The sequence below is a fragment of the Antechinus flavipes genome, chromosome 1 (assembly GCF_016432865.1).
Source record: "Antechinus flavipes isolate AdamAnt ecotype Samford, QLD, Australia chromosome 1, AdamAnt_v2, whole genome shotgun sequence".
Classification (NCBI taxonomy): Eukaryota; Metazoa; Chordata; class Mammalia; order Dasyuromorphia; family Dasyuridae; genus Antechinus; species Antechinus flavipes.
This window is the reverse complement of record NC_067398.1, coordinates 287875403-287883231: the sequence shown is the minus strand read 5'-3', so window position 1 is coordinate 287883231 and position 7829 is coordinate 287875403. Positions and strand designations below refer to the sequence as shown.

General features: G+C 38.8%; 1 pseudogene; it reads left to right on the top strand.

The window, feature by feature from the left end:
* The first annotated feature begins 2979 nt into the window (after window positions 1–2979).
* The window catches only part of LOC127545366 (nucleolar GTP-binding protein 2-like), a 47411-nt pseudogene continuing 42561 nt past the window's right edge, over window positions 2980–7829 (top strand).

Here is a 7829-nt window from a genome sequence, read left to right as displayed (position 1 = left end):
TAGCAATTATCTAAAGATACTGGAGATGCTCACACTGGACACTGCCCTTCCCATAGATTAGGAAACCTGTCTAGGTTTCTTCATCAGTGCGTCTTCATCAAAAACCAAAAAATTAAGAGTATAAAGGGTTAAATTTAGAAGTTTTCTAAGGTTACCTGTGGCTCCCCTTTCTTTTGTTTTTGGAGGAGTGTCTTGATGTCTATGTTTCTCCTCTACTATTGTCTGTCCTTGAGGATTGAAGGGTATGCCAGTGGTGTGTAAAATCTTATACTGTGCACAAAAGTGTGCAAAATGTTTAGAAGTATATGCAGGTCAATATGCAATAAATATGTTTTTATTGCTTGTGGCACACCCATAACTTCAAATGCCTGTGTAAGGAATTCAGTGACCACTCAGGCTATCTCTTGCTGGTATTGTAAAAGTAAATCCTGAAAAGGTGTCCACCTGGCGAGACTTACATGAACTGATGCTGAGTGAAATGAGCAGAACCAGGAGATCATTATATACCTCAACAACGATACTGTTTGAGGATGTATTCTGATGGAAGTGGTTCTCTTCGATAAAGAGAGCTAATTCAGTTTCAATTGATCAAAGATGGACAGAAGCAGCTACATCCAAAGAAAAAACACTGGGAAATGAATATAAACTGCTTGCATTTTTGTTTTTCTTCCCCGGCTATTTTTACCTTCTGAATTCAATTCTCCCTGTGCAACAAGAAAACTGTTCGGTTCTGCACACATACATTGTATCTAGGATATACTGTAACCTATTCAACATGTAAAGGACTGCTTGCCATCTGGGGAAGGGAGTGGAGGGAAAGAGGGGAAAAATCGGAACAGAAGTGAATGCAATGCTGTAAAAAAATTACCCTGGCATGGGTTCTATCAATAAAAAGTTATAAAAAAAAAAAAAGAAAAGAAAAGGTGTCCACTACAACATGGACAAAAGACAGATGACCAAAAGATTTCTAATGAGTCACATCCATTTACCAAATTTCACTGGGTCTCAAAGCACGACGGTTCTTCACTGGAGGGAGTGTAGCAGAAGGCAAGCCATATAAGCTTTTACTATGCTCCTAGCTACCTTTTTTGTTATCCCGAACTGCAGACATAGAGCTCATGCAGCCTGATGATATTTAAAATGAGATTCTTGAGCTGCCTGAAATAAAAGAGTATTGGCTAACATGATGAGAAGGTAATCTGCCTTTAAATTTCCATAAAAAAACAGTTCCTAGAATATCATTATGAGCTCAAGTAGACATGCAAAAGATAATACTTACCTGGTCGTTTTCTCACTTACTCCTGAAACTTCAGCTGATAAAGCTTAAAAAATTGATACATATTAGAGGCTACAAATTTTATTTGGGCTGTGGCAATTCTTTGTATCACACCTACTGAATAGGCCGAATCAGATATTATATTTATATCTCCTGGATAACAAGCAAGAGATAGCATAATTGCATACAACTCATTCTGCTGAGTGGATTAAAAGGAAGTTCTGACTACTCTTTTTATAGTTAAGTTAGGAGAATATATAGCACAAATGTTATGTTTGGATCCATCTGTATGATTAGTCCTTGAAGAGGAACCTTAGAAACTTTTTCTTCAAAAATCCATGGCCAATTATGTAATATCCAGGTTATCTTTAAGGTAGACCCATGTGTAAAATTTGTAGCTATGGCCAATAAAATTTGCCATTCTGGGATGGTTTCACAGCATATATTAATTTGTGCATTGGTATAAAAGGTGTATATCTTGTCAGGTCTTATTACAGATAATTGTATTATTCTCTTAATGACCTTTAATAAGATTCTAGCTACAAGCATTGAGGAAGAAATAAGGCTTTGGACTAGTTGTGCTTGAAGGGTCATCCACTTGATCACACTTTCTCCTTGGTGAAAGACTGATGTAGGTGCCTCTTTTGTAGCAAAAACTGTTATTTCCAAGGGTTTTTGAGTGACTCTTTCAACCACATTGAATAAGGCCAATTTAATCTCTCTCAGAGACTCTTGGGTTTCTTTTGTAAGCTGGCGTGGTGAATCTAAAGTACTGTCTCCCCTTAAAATGTCATAATTGATAGTTAAGCCTTACCCTGGGCGCATCCATTAGATGTCTCCTATCAATTTCTGAAAGTCATTTAAGGTGCTTAGCTTCTCTGTTTTTAAAGTTTTTGTATCATAAGTACCTTGAGATATACTTCATATCCTAAATATTGAAAAAGAGTGTGCCTTTGAATTTTTTTCCTGGGGCTATATACAATTGGTAGTATGAAATGATTCTAACATTTGCTCCTCAAGTACACACTCCAAGATATCATCCATGTAATGTAATAACATAACTTTTGGGAATGCTTTTCTTACTGGAGTAAGAGCAGCTGCTACATATATTTGATGGTAAGGCTGTTTTTAATTCCCTCAGCAAAACTGTCCATCCAAATCATTTATAAGGATCAGATAAATTAACACTGAGCACTGAAAAGGCAAATCTTTTCATATCCTGCTTATCCAGAGGGCTAGAGTAGAAAGAATCCTTAATATCTCTAACCCACAGACTAACTCCCTTAGGCAATTGAGTAGCAGGAGGAAGCCCAGGCTGAAGAGTTCCCATTGCTTCCATCTCATCTGTTCATTTACTTTTCTCAAATCAGTCAACATCCTCCATGTTACAGATTTCTTTTTTTACAGCAAATATAGGGGAGTTCTAAGGACTTAGGGAATGTTGTAGGTGTGCTTGGTCAAATTGCTCCTGTACTATATCTATTAAGGCTTGAATTGTTTTACTGGTTAAGGGCCACTCTTCCACCCACGTTGGTGCATTAACTTCCCATTGGATGGGGGCAGATAAGAGGGCTGGCAGGCCTTCCACAGTGACTCTACTTAAAAAGCCAAAGTGCTCAATAGTAGTTGTAACTGCGGTAAAATCTCTTTTCTTTTGCTTTGCCTCAGGACATAACTTGGGCAAAACAGAGCTAGACGGGTTGATGGTGTCACCCACCACCCGCCCTGCTCCTCCTCCTGCTCATGAAGGCAGAGTTGAGGAACGAGCATCTGGAAACAGAGGATATCCCAAGGATTCATGCAAGGCCTTAAGCGGAAGTGAAGGCATAGTAGGAAATGGATAAGTGCCATGCCCCACAAACCTCCTAGAGCAATTACAGTAGAGACCCGGAACTTTGGAGAAATATACTTGAAACAAGTATACTTGAAAGAAGATGTTAGCTGTTGGAATCTTTACAAACTGCTAACTCATTAGAATTGATGTTTTGGGCCAGAACCTGAAACAAGGTACTAAGTAGAACTAATTGATACAATGCTTGTATTCATACCTTTACTCATTGGAGTTCACAAGTATGGGAGATTCACAAAGTTAACTGTGTAACTTTGTGAATTCACACCTCCCTTGAAGCTCTTAGGGCCAGAGAGCACTCTCTCATATCCCACAATTTCTCTCTCTCATATATAAGATACAGACAGAGGCTCTCAGAGAGAATCATCCACATTACATGGAGAGGAGAGTGTCAAGTCAGAAGAAGTCATGAGTCGGAGTTGAGCTAGAGCCAGGCGAGAATTACTTCAGAAGGCAAGAGAGACAGATTCATCTTTGTGCTGGCTGGAGGCTGAAGAAAGCAAAGGCAGAGGCTGAAGGACAAACCTTTGGATTTGAAGACATTTGGAGGGAGCTCTTGGAACCAAGCAGAGAGATAGGCCTCTAAGAATCTAGCTATCCGGGCCCAAGGACAGAGACAAGACTTGGAAGGAGAAACAAACATTTGTATTTTTACCAGCTGGCTGCATTTGGGGTAATTATTGATCTGAACTGATACTAAGGCTGCCTCCAGAAAACCTCCCTGAGAAACCTGCTTTCTCCTAGAGAGAACCATCTATATATTATATTATTTTAAAGAAAAAAAAGAAGACCACAATGACCAACAAAAGAATTTTGATATAATAATGTAAGAAATTTAAAAAAAAATTGTCCCAAAGTATTAGAACTAGAGGGGAAAGTAGAAATAGAAAAAAAAAAAAGATCCAAGAGAAATATCAGGCAAACACCAAAAATTAATTTCAAGGGAACTCAGTAAGGACAAACTGTTTATGCGTTTTACATGGAAATGTAAAACATATGTCTAAAACTGCCATTAATAAGTGAGTAGTTCAAAAGAAATATTGGGGTAGAGCTCACTATGATGTGATTCTAAAAAGCAAAACTGTAGGAAAAGGTAAAAATGCTAATTAGGTTATTGTTAGAGTTCAAATGTTGGAGTTTGTTCTTCTCAAGGCAAAGCCGGTTTAGAGGCTTGGAGCCCTTCGGATGTCTCCAAATCCAAAGGTTCTGTCCTTCAGCCTCTGCCTCTGCTTTCTTCTGCCTCCAACCAAGACAGAGATGGAATGTCTCTCTTATCTCCTTCTGGGGAGCCCAGCCACCAACTTGCCGCGGAGAGAGGGCTTCTGACGTAGCTCCACTCAAATCCGTCAAAGTGTTCTCTGCACCAGAGTCGTTCCTCTCGAGTCCAGTGCGATCAGCCAGCCAAGAGGAAAAAATGTATTCTGCCATAGATCCCTCATCGCTGGCCTTTTATCTGCCTCTTCTGAGAGAATGGGATTATGGGTTTTCTCCCATGTGCTCTCTGGCCCAATGAGCTTTAAGGGAGGTGTGAACTCCCTGAAAGTAGAAAGTCTACTTTGTGAAGCTAGCATACTTGTGGACTCCAATGAGTAAAGGTGGGAACACAAGCCTTGTCTTGATTAGTTCTACTTAGTACCTTGTTTCAGGTTCTGGCCAAAACATCTTCTTGTAAGATTAGATCAACTCTAATTAGTTAGTAGTTAGTAAGGATTCCAACAGGTTATATTAATGAAGCATGATAACAAGAACTGACAAAGAGTCAATAGATGGGGAGGAGGGCTGGTAGTACTGAAATCCTACTTAAATCAGGTTATGGGTTAAAAAGGGAATGATAGATGATAGATAGATAGATAGATAGATATAGAGATACAGAGGGGTATAAAAGTCTTCTAAATTTATTAAGAAATAAGGGGGAGGAAATAATATAAGGGGAGTATAAAAAGGTGTGTAGATGTATGAGAATGAGATAAAGTATGTAGATTAACAGAAATGGGATAAAGAGGGAGGGAAAAGGTGGGAGAAAAAGGAGAGAGGAGAGGATCCTTGCAGATGTATGTGTAGGTAGTTTAAGGAATTATAGGGCAAAATAGCAAAATAGAAGTAAAGGAGAGCAGTCAGGAGGGACAGGAAATGAGAAATACACACAAATATAATAATAATGATCAGGAGTAGAATTTATTAGAAAAAAGCAGGGGTAGTAATCATTGATCTCAGATAAAGTTAAAATAGATTCAATCAAAAGAAAAATAGAGGAAATACACTGTGTTAGCCATATTAATCAATGTTTTAAATTATTTAAAACTGGATAGTATATGGTTGGAATATTGCTGTGGCACAGGAAATGATGGGAGTTGGTGGATTTAGAAAAATATTTAAAGACTTGAGCCTAAGAAGGGAAATGTTAACTCAGAGAAGCAGGGGACAAACTAGCATAGTATAACCTTATATAGATGTACATAAATATCTATATTTATTATAGATGTCTACGTATATACATTCACATGTATGAATATATGTAGATGTCTATATGCACATATCTGCACGCACACACACACATACATGTGTATATGTACACATACATATACACATGCAGGCACACACACACACAAATATATCTATATCCTGCCTGGGGGAGAGAGGGGAATTATGGGTTTTCTCCCACAGTGCTCTCTGGCCCTAAGAGCTTCAAGGGAGCTGTGAATTCACAAAGTTACAAAGTTTACTTTGTGAATCTCCCATACTTGTGAATTCCAATGAGTAAAGGTGAAAACACAAGCATTGTATTAATTAGTTCTACTTAGTATCTTGTTTCAGATTCTGGCCCAAAATATCTTCTTGTGAGATCAGATCAATAATCTATCAACTCTAATGAGTTAGCAGTTTGTAAAGATTCCAACAGTTAGCTCAGTGGAATTGATGAGATGATTGTTCTCTAATTCACATATATACTTAGTACTTAGCATGGTGATATAATGGTTTTCTAGTTCACACATACTCAGTATACTGTAATGATGTAATTGTAATATGGTATATGAGGGCTAAGAAGGACTGGAAGATAGACATTCTATCTTTGATCATCCTTGTGGTGGTTCTCCTGCCTCCTGCACTATGGGGGAGACTAGTTGAGACTATCAGACTGTCAGACTACTGGATGAGACTGGGGCAGACTATATCAGACACAGACTGTATAAAAGGCAATAAAGACTCTGGACTCTTATCTATTCTTGTCCATTCTCGTGGTCTCTATCCTGCTGAGACCAAGGCCCTTCCTGAGGGCCTCCAGAAAGTTAGCCTGAAATTAAATTTGGCGCCTAACATGTTGCCCTAGAAACACAGAGCCTTACAAAGCAGGGCACAAAGCAGTTCGACTGACAAGATAGTCACTTTTGTTTTTTAGCTGAAAATGGGCAAAGAGTCTCCTCCACACAAAGGGAAGCATGCATAGTAAGGCTAATAAAGAAGCAAGGTTTGTTAGTAACTTGGAAACAGATCACTAGACTCTTAAACATATTAGAGCATATCTCCTTGGCTATCTAAGGAAGAAAAATGAGAGCCAGATATGTGGAAATTAGTGGGAGAATAAGTAATTGAACATTATGAAGCTATGGGTCCTGATTCAATTCCTGAAGAAACATTCCTTCTGTACAATATAATACAATTGGCTTTAAAGAATCCCACAAATTCTAACAAAGCAGCTGAAAAGCATGGAGAATTGGACAAGAATACTGATGATGAACTTAAGGGGTATGGTGCTTCTCACTTTCATAGTCAGTTACACCTAGGAGGCACCATTAGGGCATTTCCCATCTCTTGATCATCCTCCCTCAATTTTGCCCTTGTGAGTGGAGGGAGGAGGAGGAGGAGGAGGAGGAAGGGCAATGATACCCTCACCACTGCCCACGCAGCAGTTTTGCCCCCTCCCCCTTGCTCCCCACCATGTCACCATTATAAGAGACATTAGTAAAAGCTAAAGAGGAAGGACAGGATACTTCTGGTTTGAGAATAGAAGCATACCCTGTGATTGAAGAGCTTTAGTCTTCAGGTCAGGAGAAGATATACTCCTTTTAATCTAGAAATTATCAAAGATCTGAAAAAGGCTTGCACTCTTTATGGGTTGATATCATCTTATGTTAAGATGCTCTTTAGAGAATTTGGCTTATGAAATTTTAACCCCTAATGATTGGAAATCTATAGCAAAGACATGTTTAAAATCTGGACAAAACTCGTGGCTTTCTGAGTATAGTGAACTCTGTAGAATACAAGCCCAACAAAATAGGCAACCTAGAGTTAATATACCAGTCACCTTTGACCAACTAGCAGGTACTCTAATCCCAGTCTGTACCTTAGCTTTAGTGTCTTCAGCAAGGGGTAAAGTCACATAAGTTGCGTATTTTAATGTCAACTAGGGCATATTACAGCACAATTGAGCTTTAACTTTATTTGGTAGGTTGAGTGCTGGGACTTATGCAGAAACTTTATAATGCAGATTAATTACCCTTTGGCAGCATATGAGCAAATTGCTTCACTGCTATCAAAGCATGGGGAACCCTCCCAGGAAGAAAAGATAAAGGGGAAGCCTTCACGAAAATAGCACAAGGTCCAAATGAACCCTTTGCTGATTTTGTGGGACAGCAGACAGCTGTTCTACAAAATATTGGTGAAAATGTAGCAACAGAAATTACGATAAAGACAAGTTGTTAGAGA